At 40.8% G+C, this 21,975-nt stretch overlaps 1 long non-coding RNA gene across 1 annotated transcript in view; it reads left to right on the top strand.

The window, feature by feature from the left end:
- The first annotated feature begins 1,070 nt into the window (after positions 1 to 1,070).
- The window catches only part of LOC126272955 (uncharacterized), a 72,335-nt gene continuing 51,430 nt past the window's right edge, over positions 1,071 to 21,975 (top strand). Inside the window, exon 1 of the long non-coding RNA XR_007549280.1 lies at positions 1,071 to 1,214. This is a non-coding gene — a long non-coding RNA (uncharacterized LOC126272955). The remainder of the gene's footprint in view (positions 1,215 to 21,975) is intronic.

The following is a 21,975-nucleotide window of genomic DNA, read 5'->3' as shown; positions in this document are numbered from 1 at the left end:
CAGCAACACGACAAACTTAAGTTTTAATCCGACGGCGCAACTGAAATTAGTTAATCATGTTAACTGACCTGCAGTACAATTACAAAACTATTATCAGCCGCAAGTCACGGAGACACTCGGGATATTTGAGGGGAGTATAATTAGTATGTAAGGAGTATAGACCACATTGTTTACATTCGGTACCGGTATATAAACAAAACTGATGAAATAAAAACAATTTTTATAATGAAAATATGCGGTTTCCTTAATCCGAAAATTTCATGCTTCGCTAACTATCGTATAGTACGCATTTCGAATGAATTCACCTCGTACGCGCAGCTATCAATCTAGAAACGTTCATGACATGATTACAGGGAGGTCACAATAATACGACATTATTATAAACAAATGAACAGCTCACATTCTTTTTCATGAATTTTAGTGTAGTCGATCGCTTATTATTGCTAAACACAATACTCGCCGAAAACTATCAAACACATTTTCTTCCAAGTTCGCTCGTATCAGTGTAATACAGGTAATGAATGCCAAGTTTTTACTGTTTATAATTAAAATCAGTTTACCATATCTCACTCTGGGTTACCGACGGGTATCTATTTTGGAATTTAATTTGAGAAATGTTTCGTTAGCGACTGAAAAAAAACTCCCGTTGCAGAAAGTTCCTATCATTATTGAATAACGAGGATGAATCGGTTAACATAAACCCTAACTAAATTCAACAACACAATTTTTGTTGCACCGAGGTCTTACAACAAATTATCTTGCTCGAAACAGATGCAAGCAGTCGGCAAAACAAACGGACAACATTTTAACTCGCAAGTTTTGGCGCCACATGAGACACCTGAGATATAGCAAAAGCTTGTTTCCTTTAAATGCCGCTTAAAATACCAATAAAGAGATTAGAAACGCTAATAATACATCTTAGACTTTGGCGGAGTCTTACCACTTCTCTGCATTTTCGGAGGATATCCACTTCATTCACCAAATTCACATAACGAGCGAACCTAGCACTCTACTGCACACAACACTTGCCAATGTTTTCAAGATGCCTTTCACTGCCAGTGTGACCAACCTTCCGCTAGTAACTTTATGTCAAACCAAGTACCAGCGTAGGACCAAAACAAATGATAATCTATGAAGGATAAGAAGATGTTTACTTATCGTCATGTTTAATGACACCATCTTCACACCAAAACATAATTTTATTTGGCTGACAGGTATTGAATGAGTGCATGTATATGTTAACAATCAGCTGTTAACGCGACCTTTAGTGTTATCGACAGAAAGTAAGCTACTGTCAAATCAAAATAACGTGAAGTGGTGTTGGAACATAAAAACAAATTGTAAAATACTGTGAACAATGGAATGTAGCACTAAAGATAGATACTAATAATGTGTAGTATCGTAATAACAATTGAATATACTAGCACTGTTTTTGTTTCCCAAAAGAAAAATAAAAACAAATTGTTTTTAGCTGCTTGCCGAACGCAAAGAGACTTAATTTGTAGGATTCAGAGCTTGAACTTCTAATCGTGGCAGTGTGATTAGTGTCTATAATAATAAATTATATTATTTGAAGTACCTACCAGAGTTACATTAAAACTGAAGTTTTCAAGGAATATTAAAGTAATATTTCCAATTGTGCCTCATTTCGTCACAGTTTCACGACTTCCTGGCTATTATTTGTACAAGACAGATTTGTTTATTGGATTGTCACCTTATTATACTCGGAGTTGTTACTGTTATTAAAGACTGTACAAATATGAGACCACTTTTTCGCGATTTTCACATGACGATCGATAATTTCAATATTATTTATTACGGTATACAAAATAACTGATAAAGTTAGTCTGCACATTACTGTCACATGGCAAATATATCTGCAGATACTCTACACAAGGTTTCAATGTGATTAGGTACTCATCTTATGTAATCAGAATGTTCAATTTATCTTTCAAATAACTGTTAAAATATTTATTCTTCGGTGATTGTGCTATTTGAAGACCACAGTTAGATCTTATTGCCAGTTTTATTGTTTTTCTTTTACTTGCGTCAACCCATGACAATTGCCAGGTGAAGACTCAAAGATATGAATTCTCATACATTACTGTGCCAGCCGCACAACATGAACAGCTGAAACATTTCAAAAACCTTGATTTCTGAAAAAGGATCTCTTTTCTCTTGTGGGTAACTGATGACTGGACACCAAAAGTTATTTTGCAGTTGCATGATGGCAGCAGAGAGTCTGATTCACTACATTCATCATTATTTTTGTCCTTTTATCATGTGATGTAGAGAGAATAAATGAGGATGAAACTATAAATTAACATACATAGAAGGATATATCTGATAAGCTGACCCTAACGATACTATGTGTTGACTTTTTTCCGTAATTTAATGATGATGGTTTGGTGTATGATGTCATATGTGCTTAAACAACACACTGGCAATATTTGTTTTGTGTCTGTATCAGTTTCTGGAAAATGGATTGTGGTGACAGACTGATCTGTAGTGTGCCCCAATGTTTTAGTTAAATTGGAAGGTGGCAGTTTGGTTATGGTTGTCAAAGCAGTATTAATTGCTTCATCTTTGTACAAAGCTTTAGCAAGTTGTCAGGTTTGTAACAGTTACAAGGTACAGTTATTATTCTGAACCTAGTAGCAGTTATCAGACAAAGAAAGAGAAAAGAGTTGGTGGAAGTGGGGCAAGTATTAGAAAGGGTATACATCTGGAACCCACTTCAGTGGAAATATAAAGGATTGGAATAAGGTGGAAGATGGCAAACCATTCACAGAGGAGAGTTGGAAACCAGCATTGGAAATATAAATTTTAAAGACAGCAGTTGGTAAGTCAAGTATAAGACAAGAATGTGAGAGAAATAAGCTTAAATGATTGTAAGAGCAGAGATCGCACGCCTGTGCCCATAACATAGACGAATTGTCCCTTTGTTGATATTGATATATTATTAATATCTTCATCATAGTTTTACCTTCCTGAAATAAATAAAAGCTTTTTCTCGGCTTAAATTTATATATTTGTTTAAAATATATATGATTTATTTTTCTGTCTCGTTTGCACATTTATGTCAGCAATAGTTATCTGTTTGTGTTGTAACATTCATGTCATGTTTTTCAACATTGACTTTTACGTGCTGATTTACAGCCCCATACTATAATAGAAGATCCATCAGCAAATAATACTTGTGTAATGCCAGCTGCTACTCTTCATTTATAATATATCCATTTTTTCAGCAATCATATTTCGTTCTGAAGTAGCATTTCAGAAAGTTGAAAAAATCCTGTCGCTTGTACCATTTTTAGATATGTGTCCTTATTTTATTAAATGGAGTTTGGGGTGATGGACTAATCCGCAACATAGTCTGTGTTAAGTTGGTTGGTGATTGTTTGGCTGTGAGTTGCCGCAAACAGTGAATGTGTTCTGGCAACAAGAAAATTTTTAAAATGAATATTGCGTTGAATTGATTGTAGAGTTGCCCAATGTCTAGGTTATATTTAACATGTCACTCTGTTTGTGAAGCAACCAGTTGTATTATGACTTTTTATATCTACACTGTGAATTCCATACTTTTAATTACAATTTTTAGAATGTTTGAGGGCGTTAATAACAAAACTGTCCTCTCCTCCTCCCTCCCCCCCCTCAAACTCCCTATTTTTGTGGAGTTTATAGTCCTTTGTGTGAATGTTGGACAGCAGAGATGTCAATCTGGTTTGCTTGTGTCTCAGGTCAAAGCCAGCAGGTGGAACCCTATTTTTCAATGCTTCCACATCCACCATGTTCTTATAAGCTGTGACTTGCCAATGCATGCAATCCAAAGATACCTCTGTCCATTGGATTGAGGTACATTGGTCACTTCCAATAATTTCCACAATGTAAAATTTCTTCAGTGACCAGTGAAGTAAAGTGACATAAGTTGAGAGAGTCATCATTAGATATATAAATACTTCCAGTGTACTCCACAGAAACATTTGTGGGCTCTTGCTATTTGTGTTGTATATTACACTTACACTACATCTTCATACAAACTCTGCAAGCCACCATATGGTGCATGGTGGAGGCTAGCCTGTACCCCTATTAGTCTTTTTCTTTGCTGATTCACTCAAAAATGACTATTCCTCTGCCTGTGCCCCAATTTCTCCTGTCTTATCTTTGTGGTTCTTATGTGAAATGTACTTCGGTGGCAGTATAATCATTCTTCAGTCAGCTTCAGATGCTTCTTCTCTAAATTTTCTCAATAGTGTCCCTCCAGGGATTCTCATTTGAGTTTCTGAGATGTCTACATTATACTTGCATGTTGATCGAACCTAATGGTAACAAATGTAGGAGGCCATCTCTGAATTGCTTCAGTGTTTTCCGTCAGTTTGACCTGTTTGGAATCACACACACACACACACACACACACACACACACACACACACACACAGTTTTGTAAGTGGTCTCCTTCACAGATGACCCACACTTTCCTAAAATTCTCCCAATGAACTGAAGTCAAACAGTCACTTTCCCTACCAAAATCCTTACACACTTGTTCTGTTTCATATCACTTTGCAGCATTACATCGAGATACTTGATCAACATGACTGTGTTGGACAATGTGCCATTAATGTTGGATTTGGAAATTATTTGGTTGTTTCTCCTACTAACCTGTAGTAATTTACATTTTTCTACATTCGGAGCTAGCTTCCATTCATCACACCAACTAGAAATTTTGTCTAACTCATTTTGCAGCCTCTACAATCACTAAGTGACAATACCTGTATCACAGAATCATCAGCAAACAGTCACAGATTGCTGCTCACCATGTCTGTCAGATCGTTTATGTACATAGAGAAAAATAGCATTTCTAACACACTTCCCTAGGGCACTCCTGATGATATCCTTGTCTCTGATGAACAGTCACCTATGAGAATAACATACTGAGCTCTATTACTAAAGAAAGCTTTGAGCCACCCCCATGCCTTGAATCTATTCCATATGCTCATGCCTGTTAACAGTCTGCAGTGAGGCACCATGTTAAACACATTTTGGAGATCTAGGAATATCTTGCTTGTTTCCCTTCATCCACGGTTCGCAGGATATCATATGAGAAAAGGACAAACTGAGTTTAGCACATGTGATACTTTGTAAAACCGTTCTGATTTGTGAACAGAAGCTTTTCTGTATCAAGGAAGTTTATTATATTCAAACTTAGAGCATGTTCAAAAATTCTGTTGCAAACTGATTTTAAGGATACTGGTCTTTAAATATGCTGATCAGTTCTTTTATCTTTCTTTCATGTAAAGTTCACACTAAATAGAATTTGGATATCATCTGGACTTGGAGGCTTACTTGTTTTTAACTGTTTCAGTTGCTTTTTATGCCTGGGTTGCCTATTAGTATGTCTACACTGGGAAGGTCAATTACTATATCTGCATATCACTATGTGATTGTCAAATGATGGTATGTTTGTACATTCGTCCTGATTGAACAATTTCTTAAACACTGAAATTTAAAAGTTCTGCTTTCCTTTTGCTGTCTTCAGTTGCCATGCTAGACTGGTCAGCAAGTGGCTGGACAGAAGCGTCCAACCTACTTGGCTATTTTACGTATGACCAGAATTGTCTCGGGTATGTGGGGAGATCTTTTGCTAAGGTATGATGGTGGTAGCTGTTGTATGCTTCGTGCATCAACTTTTTTTTTTTTTTTTTTTTTTGCATACACTTGAATCTCTACTAACTTATGCCTGTCATCATGTGCTCATTTTCATGGAACCAATAGTCTTTTTTTTTTTTTTTTTTTTTTACATTTCCCGAATTTTGTTATTAAAGCATGATGGGTCTCTTCCATCCTTAATCCACGTACTTGGCACACATGAGAACACTTAGTAACTTGGAACAAACTTTACACACAATGTTAATCTATTGCAAAACTTTTTCTCGTTTATATCCCCCACAAAATGACGGAAGGAAAAAAAATATCATTTGCTACATTTTTGCTGTTCATGCAGTAAAACTTCACTATCAGGCATGAAGTTTTAATGTATTGCTTCTTTACTACTTAGTCTATTCATAACAAATTTTGCAGGCAGTATCCTTATATATCACTGAATGTACCTGCAAAATTATGTCATCATACCACGTGTAGTTCAGGAGATATTATGTTATAAACATTGAGATGCTTGAAAAACTAGCTTCTGCATAAAATGAAGTGCAAATTATGCAGACTATGTTCATCCAGTGTGTCATAATAAGAGCAATTAGCAACTTCCTTCACTCTGTCTTCAGAAGACACAGGCACTCCTGACTCAAGATTTTGCTCTGCACGTGGTCTTCAAGCAGTGTTTTCTGCAGCATTATGCCAGACAGCTGTATTATGACGCATATGTGTTGGTCACAGGTTAGGTGTCCTTCACCTGTGCAGGTGTGTTCAATGCCCACAGTTTCCATGTGTAGACAGAGGCAAACCCCCACACCACCCACAAACGAGGTCATCAAGAGAAGTTCACTGTCAGTGTAAGGGCTGGCAAGGTCCCATATGTTTCCTCCTTGTCTCTCAGGCAACATCTGTACAATATTCACCTGGGAAGTGCTGCCGGAATTACATATGTAGTTCCAGCATGGTGGGGCATGTTTCATTTATTGCATATTGAAAGACCTGCTGCCTATTTTATAAAGCAGGACATACATTTTACAATTTCTCGTGTTACAATATATTGTTCCATATTTCTAACATTTTTTCTCTTGAGCAGTAAAATAAAGAGTAACAATAATGGATTGGTAATGGAATAAAATAAACATAAATTGAGGTAAAGAAACCAGTAACAATTTAAAAAATTAAGAAGAAGGTTTCTGATGGAAGAAAGTGTCCTGCTACGTGGCTGTTCCAGGTGGGAGGGCTTCAGAACAACTCCGAGCCAGTAACAGATGGAGCAGCAATTTACTTAGGTCTAAGTACAAATGATATTAGAATGTTATTTTCAGTTTTTCATTAAATATAATGAATTAGTATACATTTTGCATATTAATTTTACTGTTGATTACTGGTAATGTTATGGCTTTTCCTGTGGGAGGGGAGCCTCGGAAGTTAGTCAAGCCTCGCCTCCCCAAGAAGTTTCATCTCAGTGTATTTCTCTAATGTATGCCATTATGAAGTTAAATTTAGCAATTATTTACATATGTTTTTATACATTTTCTATTGTTGGATAGTGTTCAATGTATGCTTTATTATTATTATTAATTATATTATTCCACGAATTCAGATTGTCTTGTTCTGAGTTTGTTGAGGCATCCGGGTCAGTGGTTGTGTTGTTGTCGGAATTGTTCCATGTGTTGTGTTGTCTTGTGGGGTGATTCCCTATTCTCCATCTCATATATTGTCATTCCTGTCTGTATGCTGTTTGGAGTGCTTGTGAAATTTTGTTGGTGATGGAGTTTAGTTCTAATGAGTCATCTGGCTGTCTCGTCCTTTGTTGTATGGCACTGTTATGCCATTGCAGTCGTATGTGTCTAAACATGCCGCAATATAATGTGATGCGTTTCACTGTGCCGATTTCTCCATAGGTGCATATGTCTGTGTCACTTAGTGCAAAAGGATGCAGATGTTGTGGGTACGGTCATTGTCCCATAATAAAGTCGACCATACCATGTGTCGGATCTATATATTTCATTTGTTCTCTGATGTTTGGGAAGAATTTGTGTACTCTGCGTTCTTTTTCTGTTGCATCCTATTCAGCCTGCCAAGTATCTTTTCACCATCCATTAAGTTGTTTCTTGCTAGTTATTTGTTTTCCTGTAGTTTCCTGTACTTTGTCCTGTTGTCCCCTCTTTCTGATATATACTTAATGTCTATTGGGTACACAGCCAGGATGACGTGTAATGCCTCTATAGTTGTTGTCCCAAATGCTCCTGATATTCTTAAAAGAATGCTTCCTGTCCACATCGTACAGTGGTTGTGTGTGTTGTGAGACAGAGATGATGGGCCCATGTGCTGGCTGCAAAACTCAGAATGGACTCAAACAAGGCGATATGGTAGGTACGTATCATCTGTAGTGGTAGTACAAACTGTGCAGTGTTGAGTCGTGTTGTCTGTCACAAGTTTTGTGTGGTATTTGAATGAAAGTTTTCCGTTAGCATTTGAATGAAAGTTTTCCGTTAGCATATACTCCGAGGTACATTGTTGTAAGTTTTCGTTGTATGGTGATATTGTCAAGTCTGATTGTTGGGTTTCTTTGTAATGCTCCCTTTAGCAGTAGGTAGAGAGCTTTGTTGGCTGCTGTTTGAAGTTTTTTGTTGTTGCACCAGATATTTACTTTTTGTAGTACGTGTGTTGCCTTTAGTTGTAGATTTGCTCTTGAGTTGGCTGATGTAATTACCATTATGTCATATGCATATGCAGTTACTTCTGTTACCCTGTTGTCCTCATGAAGAGTGTTTAAAAGAGGTTCTGTAGTGATGTCCCAGAATATGGGACCACAATAGACCCCTTTGGGCACCCTTTCGTAATTCTTTTGACAACCCTTTGTTGACCTGCATGCCATTCTATAACTTATTGTTGCAGTAGTCTGGGAGACTGTAATATAATGATGTGGGTATCGGCATTTCCCTAAATCTTGCAAATAGTGCAGACCACCAGAGGTTATCAAAGGCACTGGCTATATTGATTAGGATTACAAGTGCAGATTTGTCTTGTGACGTTTGTATGATTTGCAGTGCATTGTTAATGGCTTCATCTATAGATTTTTGTGGTCTTAACCCGAACTAATGCAGACCAAGGCCGAAGAGCTGTCTGTGCAGACTGGAGTCTGTCGCACAACAGTCACACCTGAATCTAAGCCAACATGTTTATCAAGCAAATTGGTTTGTGTGTCTTTGGATCTGTCGGGTCTCTGTCCTCAGTCTTCTTGTTGATTACTGCATCTGCAGGTTTCCCGTTGTGGGTATCTAGTGTTGTTGTAAAGCATAATTCAGTAATTTGGTCAGAAATGGTGTGATGTGTGGCGCTGCATTCCTGACAATTTCTAGGTCAGTTCCATCGAGCCTTGGAGCTTTTTTGGGTTTGAGTTTTTTAGCTGCCAGGGCAACTTCCTCCTAAGCAAAGGGGATAACTACTTGGTCAGTAGCATAGTTAATTTCAATTAGTCGGCGGAGACTGACATGTTGTTGTCGGTCCGTTTGGTCATCATCCAGGAGAAGCTTTTGAAGAAGGTATTCTGCAGAGCAATCAGGATGTCTCAGTGTCAACATTACAAGTGGTGTTTTGATTTTCTCAGTCTGCAGTTTGTACGGTTATTTTCAAGCTAAAGTTGTCCTAGTGCTCCTGTCTTGTCTTGCTCAGTTCAGTTTTATACCTGTCTTTAGTGTCATGATAGATTTGTAGTCTAATTTCTCATTCCCATCCCATTTTTGACCTTCGATAGTGTCGTCTTTTGTCTCCTGAGTCTTTCCGGAATCTGATCAGCATTGTGGACTGTGGGATTTCCTATTTGCATCCTTCTTTTGTATCTGGCATGGCTTTTTGTAATGTATGTATCAGTGTGTAAACTCTGAAATCGATACTACCATGTGTGGTATAGAGGCATGAGTTATTGATCTCCTCTCCCAGAGTTTGCCAGATTGCTTTGCGTAGCAGCAACCGTGGATGCTGTGTTGTATGTGTGTTTGTGTCAGTAGTTGTTACTGCGTGTGTGACCACAATGTGTGACTTTGTCTAGGACATGCCAGTTTAGAATGTGTGCGACTGATTTTTTATTTGTGAGAGTAATCTCAATGTTACTGGTTCCACCTGCATATCGTCAGAAGGTCAGTAGTTGTCGTGCTCTATTCAGTACAAAAAGGTTACATTCGTTTATTGTGTGTACAACATTCTGCCTTCTGACTTTCATTCTGACAGCATATCAGAAGGTTGAGCATGCATTGATGTCGGTGTGTATCAATAAGCTTCTGCCTCGTGTAAATGTATTATCCCTCTTACTTTATTTGTGAAAGGTTCTTTTTCAAGTGAGTACTGAGCATACGTAGAAGAGATTACCCAGTGTTCCATGCCTAGTGAGAGTTCTATTGTACTATTTCAAGCCATTGACTCAAAGTATAGGAGACTCGCCAAAACACAAAAACGGTTTACAATTTTCCTTATAATACCAGTAATATAGTACACAATACTGAATAATTACTTAATTAAGCAATTAATAATTTTTCTTCATAAGTAACAAACTATTAAGATTAAGAATCTTAAGTACTTGCTCTCTCCTGCTCAAATTTTCAGGTTGTCATTTATGAATTCTTCTACTGAATAGTAACATTTCTGCACTAGTTTCTCATATAAGGATTTTCCAGTGTTTCTAAATTTATGCTGAGCAATTATCTTCCTTTCACTTTGTTATAAATTTTCGTACCCATATAATGTGGAGTTTGAGCATTAAGTTTTAAATGGTGGGTGTGCAGCATAAAATTATTTTGATTTCTGGCATTGTAATCGCGTTGAAAATGATTTGCTAGAAATAAATCAGGGATACTGTGTACAAAGATAATCAGCTCATATATGTGTAGTGAGGGAACACATAGTATACTAGATTTTTTAGGAGTGGGCAACATGATTTTCTTCACCCTATATTGTGCATATTTCTAATGATGGTTTCCTGAAGTTTTAGTATTCAACACATATGGTTTGAGTTACCGCAAAATACAATTCCATACCATATTACTGACTCAGAGCAGCTGTGATATACTACTTTTCTCATGCCCATACTGGTAGCATTGTACAATACATGATGCTTCGTTTGTCGTTGTTTCTATCTGTTGTATGTGTACCTTCATCTAGTTTTGTTTGAGCCAAGTATTTCTCCTTGCTTGTGAGTGTATTTGATGTGGGTGATATGCTGTCTGCTTATATTCCTACAGTATAGTGGCTGTGCTTGCCTTTTGTTCTTGTGTTAGGTTTGTTTTGCTGTTTGGTGTTTTTGAGATCTTGTTGTCTTCATTGATGGCATTTGTGTGTAATTTGACTGTTGATGTATCTTGTGTGCCGTGTTGGTCATTTTTGTTTTCTGTCTTTAGTGTATCTGGACTGTGTATGCTGCCTTTGTATATAAAACATATTGGTTTTATTTTGTTTTTACATTTTGTCATGTCATACTCGTTTTTGTTTTCCACATTTTCAAATTGTGTGCTAGTGGTCTGTGTACTCCTTTGACTCATTTGATCTTTCTCATTGTTATGCGGATGTGTTGCGTGTGTACTACTACGGCGTCATATGTCATTCTTTGTGTGACTCGGATGCATCTTACTTTTGTTTTGTCTCTCCATTTTGTGTAAATTGCTATGTGTTACTTGATTTACACTATCATCTACTTCCTCAGCTCTAAACAGTGTTACATAATGGAATATTGCCCACTGAAAGAGTTCATGTTTGATTTGCCTATCTAAGTAATAGTCCATGGCTCCTTGTGTGCATGCATCATTAATGTAATCTGTGATCTGAAAGTATTTTTCTTCTACGAAGTTACTCATAAGGAAAAGTGAGTCTTCATTGTGCTCAGAGTCTGTTGTTTGTGATAGACCTAAGTGTTGTCTCCAGGCTACTGTGCACATCCATCCTCTTCTTTTTGTGGTGGGTGACATATATTTCCTCCCATAGCTGTTGTGGACTGTCTCAGTAATGGCAGGGTCGGATGTTGCCCCATCTGTTTCATATTTTGTTATATTATTAAACATTTTATAGTGAGTCATAGTCAGTTCTTTCTATTGGTCTCTCATACATTTGTCTGTATGTAGGGGAATCTGGTCCACAGGCTTTATTGCATGTTCTTCTGTGGTGTTTGCATGGTATACAGCCTATAGTGATATCTTCTGTGCAGTCAGCCGTTTTGTTTCCAGGCTTTGCACATTTACTTCACACTTGTTCTTTGTCACACCGTTCTTTTGGGTGACCATACCCCAACAGTTGAAGCATTTCTGAACCATCACAAACTCTTTAATACTAAGTGATTCAAACTGTATTCAAATTCTGTCGCTTTGTAATAATTTCTGGTGAACTCTTGGACTGATTTCAATTACGTTATTTCGTGTTTGTTTTCCCCTTGGACCAGTTTTGAACTTCATTGTTACCTCTTCTATGAATTGTTCTTTAGACATATGGTTGCTAAGATTAATTTTGTGCAGTTCCTCCAAGAATTTATCATCCAGCAAGGTTGTATGAATGTTACACACTGCCAAGAGCGGACACAACTGGCGCGGTTCTTCACACTTGATGTGTTTTAAATTTCTGTTTTTGCTATAAGTTTTCTTTTGTCTTCCAGAGTTTCTCTTTCCAAAATTACTTTATTGACTGTTGTTCTGATTACTTTGACCTCAGTTTTGTCGTCTCTTGGATTTGAGAACTTGGTAATCATGTGTCTAATTGTGTTTGCATTTTGGTTACTTCCATATTTGAAGAACAGTATGCTGGTTTGTTTTGCTTTAGTCTGTAGTGCTTTTCTCTACCTTGCTTTTTTGTTTTCATACATTAGCTGTTGCAGTGACTGTGACAAATGACAGAGCAAGAGGTTTGGTTTCTGTACGCAATTTATTATTTTCAGCTTTTACTTCTGCTATTTCGGCCTCCAGACACTGTGTACGATCTAGTGCATCAGGGTCTTTTGCAGTGGCTAGTTCTGTCTGTAACCGGTCATTTTCTGTTCACAGTTCTTCATTCTGTCCATAAAGTTTCACCTGTCCTCATATTTTGTTCTTAATTGGTGCGGTTATAACTGATGACTCTCTCTTGTCTTTAAGTGTTGTCTATAACTCTGTTAGTATCTCGTCTACAGCCGCCTTCATTCACGTTTCTCTGCTTCTTCCTTTAGGTGTAAGATCCCCCAAGAGTGTCTTCATGTCGGGGTATCATCTAGAGTTTTCCTGTGGCCTCCAGTGGGGGTACAATTCACATCGGTGATGTTCCCAGCTGCAGATGTCAGCTTTGCCAATTTTCGTCTCTCCTCATGTTCATGTTGTTAACACAAACAAGGAGCTACTGGTCGCTTCGGCACCAAGTGCACACGTCCTATGTATTTCTCATTGTGAGATTTTAGGAGATTGCTGCAGGTTTCCATTGGTAAAGGTTTGTTATTACATTTTGGTAACAGCTACATTACTTAAAACAGTCTCCATATACACTGAAGAACCAAAGAAACTGGCATAGGCATGCATATTCAAATACAGAGGTATGTAAACAAGCAGAATACGGCACTGCAGTTGGCAATGCCCATCTAAGACAACAACGGTCTGGTGCAGTTGTTACATCGGTTTCTGCTGCTACAATGGCATGTTATCAAGATTTAAGTGGGTTTGAACATGGTCTTATAGTCAGTGTGCAAGTGATTGCAAACAGCATCTCCGAGGTAGCAATGAAGTGGGGATTTTCCCGTACGACCATTTCATGAGTGTATCGTGAATATCAGGAATCCAGTAAACGTCAAATCTCCAACACTGCTGCAACTGGAAAAAGATCCTGCAAGAATGGAACCAATGATGACTGAAGAAAATCGTTCAATGTAACAGAAGTGCAACCCTTCTGCAAATTGCTGCAGATTTCACTGCTGGGCCATCAACAAATGTCAGTGTGTGAACCATTCAACAAAACATCATTGACATGGGCTTTCTGAGTCGAAGGCCCACTCGTGTACCCTAGATGACTGCATGACAGAAAGCCTCTACTCTTCACATGGGCCCGTCAACACTAACATTGGACTGTTGATGACTGGAACATGTTTCCTGGTCGGACGAGTCTCGTTTGAAATTGTTTTGAGCACTCGTTTGAAATTGTTTTGAGCAGATTGACATGTATGGGTATGGAGGCAACCTCATGTATCCATGGACCTTGCATGTCAGCAGAGGACTGTTCAAGCAGGTTGAGGCTCCGTAATGGTGTGGGGCAGTTGGAGTGATATGGGACTCCTGGTACATCTAGATACGACTCTGACAGGTGAAACGTACGTAAGCATCCTGTCTGATCACCTACATCCATTCATGTGGACTGTGCAATCTGGACTTGGGAAATTCCAACAGGACAATGTGACACCCCACATCTCCAGAATTTGTACAGAGTGGCTCCGGGAACACTTCTGCTGGCCACCAAACTCCCAAGACATGAACATGATTGAGAGTATCTGGAGTGTCTTGTAACATGCTGTTTAGAAGAGATCTCCATCCCCCCCCTCCCCCCCCCCTATTACTCTTATGCAGTTATGGACAGCCCTGCAGGATTCATGGTGTCAGTTCCCTCCAGTACTACTTCAGACATTAGTCGAGTCCATGCTATATCATGTTGCGGCGCTTATGTGTGCTTGCTGGGGCCCTAAACAATATTAGGCAGGTGTACCAGTTTCTTTGGCTCTTCAGTGTAGTTATAAATTACCACGCCCTCAATGTTTTTCACAGTCACTAAAAGACAGTCTATTTCTAGTTTGCCTGTAGCATAAAACCATATCGCTTAGGGCAAAAACTAGTCACAAACTAGTTGGATGACACTTTGTGGCCTGCTTTGCATGTTGTTACTCACATGCACATGTCAACACTGTTACTGCTGACACGTCTGCTGTTTCTGCTGTTGCTAACATCACAGGCCACATGCGCCACAGAATCGATGTCCTCAGTGGCCAGTGGTGTTGGCTGGTACGCTGGTGCTGCTGCTGATTTAGGCTCGCTGACGTTTCGCAATCCAAAGCAATGCTCCATGCTATGAGCCGGGCCACGAGGAAGCACAAAAAGTATTTACACATCTTTTGTGACCACAATTTTATCTGTACAGGTCGCACTCACTCACAGTGGTACTGATGGCACTACCTACACTCGCTAACCGAATGCGATCGTTAGTGGATCCCGTTTTCCACCGTAAATGGGTAGTACAACTGGAGTGGACATTAACCCATTAACAACACGGCGACCAAGATACTGCACCCCACACACACTTCATTCAAACTGTCAGACCACATATTGGATGTATGTTTGGGGATCAATGGATTGGTTGAGGTCACTATTCAAGGCAACCTTGATTGCTTGACATCAAGTAATTGGCCTTCCACCTGTGGGGCCATCCTAAGAATGCGGTGTAGTCACTGGACAATGTAGTGGTGAGGCTACATGCAGCGTGTGGGCTAGTTTGCACCATGCCCGATTATCTTTGAGCGAGTGCGGGAGTCACTGATACCCAGATGTCAGGCATGCTATGATGCTGGAGGCAGACAATTTGAGCACATACTGTAATTGTATTTAATTCGTAAGTGGCGAAAGCATTGTTGCAAGGAGTACCCACGATTCAGTAAACCAAGAGTCTCAATTGCAATGGAACATTTAATTTTTAACATTTGTTTCACATGTTCTTTACTTTGTACAATGTATTTAATTTCCTGTACCAATGGAATAAATGGTAATGTACATTCTTTATTGCCACACGTTCCAGTGGAGTAGACGGTGATGGCTGCTGCGGAGGCCAAGACTCGTCTCTGTAATTTCGATGCTGTTGTTCTCTGTCTGTTACACCCTGTATACTATATCACAAAACTTGGAGATTGCATAGAGTGTCCTGGGAGACAATACACTGTGGAAAAAGAAGCCCATGTCCAACACCATCAGCCACGATGGCAACAGAGCACCGCATTCGTTGGAGCCAAGGCTTGTCTGTGCAGCAGCTAGTTTCGTCTGCTCCATTGGCGATCATGGCAGTCTGTCACAATCACCGAATATTAAAAACCACAGATCTCAACCTGCCCTCAGCCTCTTCCTATTCAACATCATGTTTGCTGCCGGAGGGTGGGGCTGGAATGGATGCCTGGTGGAGGGCATTGGTGCCTATAACTTAATACACACTGTAACATCGTTGGATAACCTCTCCGGTCATGAGTTCGTATTCCCACTTTGTTCCTCACAATACCAACACCCCCTCAAAGTTTGTCAATGTAAATTTGAAGCACCCTATATGTGCGTAGTGTATATTCTGTTAGACATGTGCTCATATTGGTTTTGTTTCGCTGCCATTTCTGGACAGTATCTCACTTGAATGCCCTCTTTGCCACTTCTAACATCTGAGATTTTGAAATCTCATTCACTGCTGGCATTTGTTTGTTGAACTGTATTCTATTATGCCTTGCATGTCCTTTCCTTGTAAAGTTCAAATTTCTGTGTCCTTTTCTCTCTTTCGATTGAGGAAAGACATATCATATCACAAAAGCTACTGCAAGCATCTGTTAGATCTATTACTTGTGGGCTTTATTATCCTTCTTGAGATTATGATTGTCTCAACAGCTGGATAAGCATTGGATTTTTATGCATATCCTGTGTTGTGCAGTTTTAATACGGTTTGCACTGGAAGTTACGATATATGTACTTCATTTGCCACAGTGATGTTATGCTAGTGTGCTCTACAACAGACATATATTTGTGTTGATGACTGCCAAAAGACATGACGTCATATACCAGCAGTATGCCTGAAGGATCGGCAACCCTCGGGTGGAGAGGCATCGCATACATACATATCTCCAAGGCGGCATCTCGCAGGACTTGGCCAACGACAACAGTCATATTGAAACAGGGAGATGGTGGGGAAAATGTCACCAGAGGTCCTCCTCACTGGGGATGTATTGTGCTCCGCTGAGTTATTTGCGCGGAAATACACTCCTGGAAATTGAAATAAGGACACCGTGAATTCATTGTCCCAGGAAGGGGAAACTTTATTGACACATTCCTGGGGTCAGATACATCACATGATCACACTGACAGAACCACAGGCACATAGACACAGGCAACAGAGCATGCTCAATGTCGGCACTAGTACAGTGTATATCCACCTTTCGCAGCAATGCAGGCTGCTATTCTCCCATGGAGACGATCGTAGAGATGCTGGATGTAGTCCTGTGGAACGGCTTGCCATGCCATTTCCACCTGGTGTCTCAGTTGGACCAGCGTTCGTGCTGGACGTGCAGACCGCGTGAGACGATGCTTCATCCAGTCCCAAACATGCTCAATGGGGGACAGATCCGGAGATCTTGCTGGCCAGGGTAGTTGACTTACACCTAGAGCACGTTCGGTGGCATTGTCCTGTTGGAACAGCAAGTTCCCTTGCTGGTCTAGGAATGGTAGAACGATGGGTTCGAATGACGGTTTGGATGTACCGTGCACTATTCAGTGTCCCCTCGACGATCACCAGAGGTGTACGGCCAGTGTAGGAGATCGCTCCCCACACCATGATGCCGGGTGTTGGCCCTGTGTGCCTCGGTCGTATGCAGTCCTGATTGTGGTGCTCACCTGCACGGCGCCAAACATGCATACGACCATCATTGGCACCAAGGCAGAAGCGACTCTCATCGCTGAAGACGACACATCTCCATTCGTCCCTCCATTCACGCCTGCCGCGACACCACTGGAGGCAGGCTGCACCATGTTGGGGCATGAGCGGAAGACGGCCTAACGGTGTGCGGGACCGTAGCCCAGCTTCATGGAGACGGTTGCGAATGGTCCTCGCCGATACCCCAGGAGCAACAGTGTCCCTAATTTGCTGGGAAGTGGCGGTGCGGTCCCCTACGGCACTGCGTAGGATCCTACGGCCTTGGCGTGCATCCGTGTGTCGCTGCGGTCCGGTCCCAGGTCGACGGGCACGTGCACCTTCCGCCGACCACTGGCGACAACATCGATGTACTGTGGAGACCTCACGCCCCACGTGTTGAGCAATTCGGCGGTACGTCCACCCGGCCTCCCGCATGCCCACTATACGCCCTCGCTCAAAGTCCGTCAACTGCACATACGGTTCACGTCCACACTGTTGCGGCATGCTACCAGTGTTAAAGACTGCGATGGAGCTCCGTATGCTATGGCAAACTGGCTCACACTGACGGCAGCGGTGCACAAATGCTGTGCAGCTAGCGCCATTCGACGGCCAACACCGCGGTTCCTGGTGTGTCCACTGTGCCGTGCGTGTGATCATTGCTTGTACAGCCCTCTCGCAGTGTCCGAAGCAAGTATGGTGGATCTGACACACCAGTGTCAATGTGTTCTTTTTTCCATTTCCAGGAGTGTAGATCCACAAGTGCACCTCTGTGCAACGGCTATTTATAACAGCGCTGTTCCACTCTTCGGCAGTTCTCTGACAATGCTTTGGACCACCTCAAGTGACTTTCAGTCACAGCCTGGTAGGAGCCACCACTGCAAGACTTTGAACCTCTCCAACGTCACCCCCAAGAAGTATCTTCGGCCTGCTTCTGCCAAGTACACTGTACTTCCTTCCTGTGGGAAACTACGTTAGTTAGTCTCTATGTCCTTTCATCTTAATTCCCTTTGTTGTTTTCCAGGGGCCCACCTGATAGTAGTCGAAGGGAGTTTTGTATTAATTTTTGTGAGAACAATTTTTTGTTTTGCCAGTTTCTGTTGTTTTGTTAATAAAACGTTCCCTTTTTGATCTGGAGTGTGTCTCTTAGGCATCTCACTATCAGACATATAGCAGTAAATATTCCTCTAGCAAATTCTGTTTAAAACAGCAGAGCAAAACAGCACAGTGCCAAAGAATCATTGTTTTCCTAAGACACCTCTGAAAAATTACATGAAGTTTTCTTCACGGAAACCATTATTTTAATTATATTGAGACAGTGATTCATTTCCAGTGATAGTACTTTTGACAATGGGTCACACATACTTCACTCCCCTTCACCACAAAAAAGGCGTTTGCCAGTTGAGAACCCCGAGTTGAACAAAATGGCGACTAATAAATAAATTGTTGGAATGATAATTGATCTATACTGACTAAGTTAGAAAGAGACTAATGGGGCTGGTATAACAATTTGCTTTGCAGTTTAAGTAAATTATTTTAGCCCAGAAAATGTGTAGTGGTACTATTGTATAGAAGCAGCAATAGATAACGGTTAGAATCTGTAAAACCCATTCTTCTCTCGTGGTTACCATTCATTCTTGATCTGTATTGTGAACTGTATTTCTCTGTATGATGTACCATTGCTTTTATGGTGTCCTCATTGAGTGCGCATTGAAGGACCCGAAATCATTAATTGTAGTGTGCACCTTTAGTATTGTAAGAAGTAGTACCTAGGGCTCTGATGTTCACTGCCGAGCCATTGCTGAAGTTAAGGTTTCTCTGATGAACATTCTTCATTGAATTTGAAGTAAAATAGTTCAGATGCTACTTTCAACTACAGTTTTCATACAGTGCTGATTCAGCACTTAGGAGTGAAGACAGACGATAAATGTGTGATGCTAGTAAACAACATTAGCTTTTTTCTAACTCTTCCTTTTATTCGTTTTTGTTTCATCTTGGTTTTGTTCGTTTCCAGTCCATCTAGCATATCTTAATCATCCAAGCCTTTATTTCCTTTCACTCTGTTGTATTGTTGCTAGTAACTAAGTCTTATGAGCACTTTTTTAGGACAGATCTTTTGCTTTAATGGTGAAGAAACATCTTAAACTATTATAGTGGGACATTAACTTTCAAAAATCCTGTAAACTAAACAGTTCTTGCAAATAATAAACAAACAAATTTTTATTTATTTATTTTGTTTATAATTTCAAAGCAACTATCTGTTTGAGCTGTTGGGACTTTTATTTATGCTGAACTAAGCCACCAGAGATTGTGCTGGCCTGGGGCTTTTATTTATGTTGAACTGAACAACCATAGGTATGCCAAGTAGTTTCTCACTCTATTTTACCTTGTCACTTTTGGCTTCTGGCAGAATACAACAGAAACATGATTATATATGTAGGAAATTGCTTAGGCTACTATCATCACAGACACAATCAATTTTGTAGAAAATTATTGTGTAATAAGGACCCAGTTCAAGGTTGGAAACAGCCATATACTATTTCACTACAACAGTCTGTTCCTTAGTAATGCAAACAGGTTCATTTCTCTGTGGCAAGGTAGTGTGTCAGAAGGGTTGGGGAAATTTTAATACAACATTGAAGTATAGTGGTAAGCCTGCTGAAAGCAGATAACTTTGTTTTTATTAATGATGATGTAAATAAAATAGAAAGAAACTTCCACATGGGGCAAATATATTAAAAACAAAGATTCCAAGACTTACCAAGCGGGAAAGCGCCGGCAGACAGGCACAATGAACAAAACACACAAACACACACACAGAATTACTAGCTTTCGAAACCGATGGTTGCTTCTTCAGGAAGGAGAGGGAAAGACGAAAGGTTGTGGGTTTTAAGGGAGAGGGTAAGGAGTCATTCCAATCCCGGGAGCGGAAAGACTTCCCTTAGGGGGGAAAAAAAGGACAGGTGTACACTCGCGCGCGCACGCACACACACACACACACACACACACACACACACACACACACACACACACACACATATCCATCCGCACATACACAGACACAAGCAGACATATTTAAAGGCAAAGAGTAAGGGCAGAGATGTCAGTCGAGGCAGAAGTACAGAGGCAAAGAAGTTGTTGAAAGACAGGTGAGGTATGAGCGGCGGCAACTTGAAATTAGCGGAGGTTGAGGCCTGGCGGATATCGAGAAAAGAGGATATATTGAAGGGCGAGTTCCCATCTCCGGAGTTCGGATAAGTTGGTGTTGGTGGGAAGTATCCAGATAACTCGGGCGGTGTAACACTGTGCCAAGATGTGCTGGCCATGCACCAAGGCATGTTTAGCCACAGGATGATCCTCATTACCAACAAACACTGTCTGCCTGTGTCCATTCATGCGAATGGACAGTTTGTTGCTGGTCATTCCCACATAGAAAGCGTCACAGTGCAGGCAGGTCAGTTGGTAAATAATGTGGGTGCTTTCACACGTGGCTCTCCCTTTGATCGTGTACACCTTCCGGGTTACAGGACTGGAGTAGGTGGTGGTGGGAGGGTGCATAGGACAGGTTTTACACCGGGGGCGGTTGCAAGGGTAGGAGCCAGAGGGTAGGGAAGGTGGTTTGGGGATTTCATAGGGATATGTCAACCTCACAACATCCCTACAACGACCCCATTAAATTTTATTTACATTCCCTCCGCAAACATGCCTTCACCCTAGCCAGATTACGCCCCCATATTTTATTTACTCAGGCTTGTCTGACATTTGGCATTACTCCCAAAGGCCTCACACTTAAAGTTCCCATCTCTGGCTGCAATCCTTCTTTCCGTCAGTCCTTATACCAGTTCCAAACAGCGCAATCCATAGCCCTCACCCGCCTAATCCTTCACCTATACATCGACTCGGCCAATGAACACACCCATCAATAGCATCCTCCTACAGGCCAACCGCAAATTAGAACAGCATGCCACCCTCCACCTCAAAAAACTATCCAATCTCCTGGTTTCCCACCTCCGGAAAGGCAACTCACTCACCCTCCACAACCTTTCTAACAAACCTCAACCTCCTCTCATTGCACACAGACCCAGTCTCTCCCATCTACTCAATCTCCCACTTCCAGCTCCACTCCCCCCAACACCTCAAAATTCTAGTGAACACAATCTGGAACTACAACACCCCAATTCAGTAGTTAACCTTTCCTCCAAACCCCTATCCCAATCAGAAACCTCTGTCCTATCCAAAGGCCTCACCTTCAGCCCCACTCCCAGGTTCAACCAAACTGCCCTTGTCAAAGATTTACTGTCCTACACTCGTAGTCTCTGCTGGAAATATCACTTTGCCACGAAGAAAAATAATCCTGATCCCACTCCTAATGATCCAACTCCCCAAGACACTATCCAAATTGAACCCTGCCTGCAACAGTTCCATCCTCCATCACAGCGGGACCCACCTCCTCTTCCTCAAAATCACCCTCTCCAAACCTTCCAGGAATTTCTCACTTCCAGCCTTGCCTCTCAATCTTTCTTGAAAAACCTTAATCCTACTCCCAACATCACCACAGCCGAAGCCCAGGCTATCCGTGATCTGAAAGCTGACCGATCCATCATCATTCTTCCGGCTGACAAGGGTTCCACGACCGTGGTACTTGATCGTCGGGAGTATGTGGCTGAGGGACTGCGTCAGCTTTCAGACAAC

The sequence above is a fragment of the Schistocerca gregaria genome, chromosome 5 (genome assembly GCF_023897955.1).
Source record: "Schistocerca gregaria isolate iqSchGreg1 chromosome 5, iqSchGreg1.2, whole genome shotgun sequence".
In the NCBI taxonomy this organism is placed as follows: Eukaryota; Metazoa; Arthropoda; class Insecta; order Orthoptera; family Acrididae; genus Schistocerca; species Schistocerca gregaria.
Note: the sequence above shows the minus strand (reverse complement) of the source record. Positions and strands in the feature narration are given on the sequence as shown.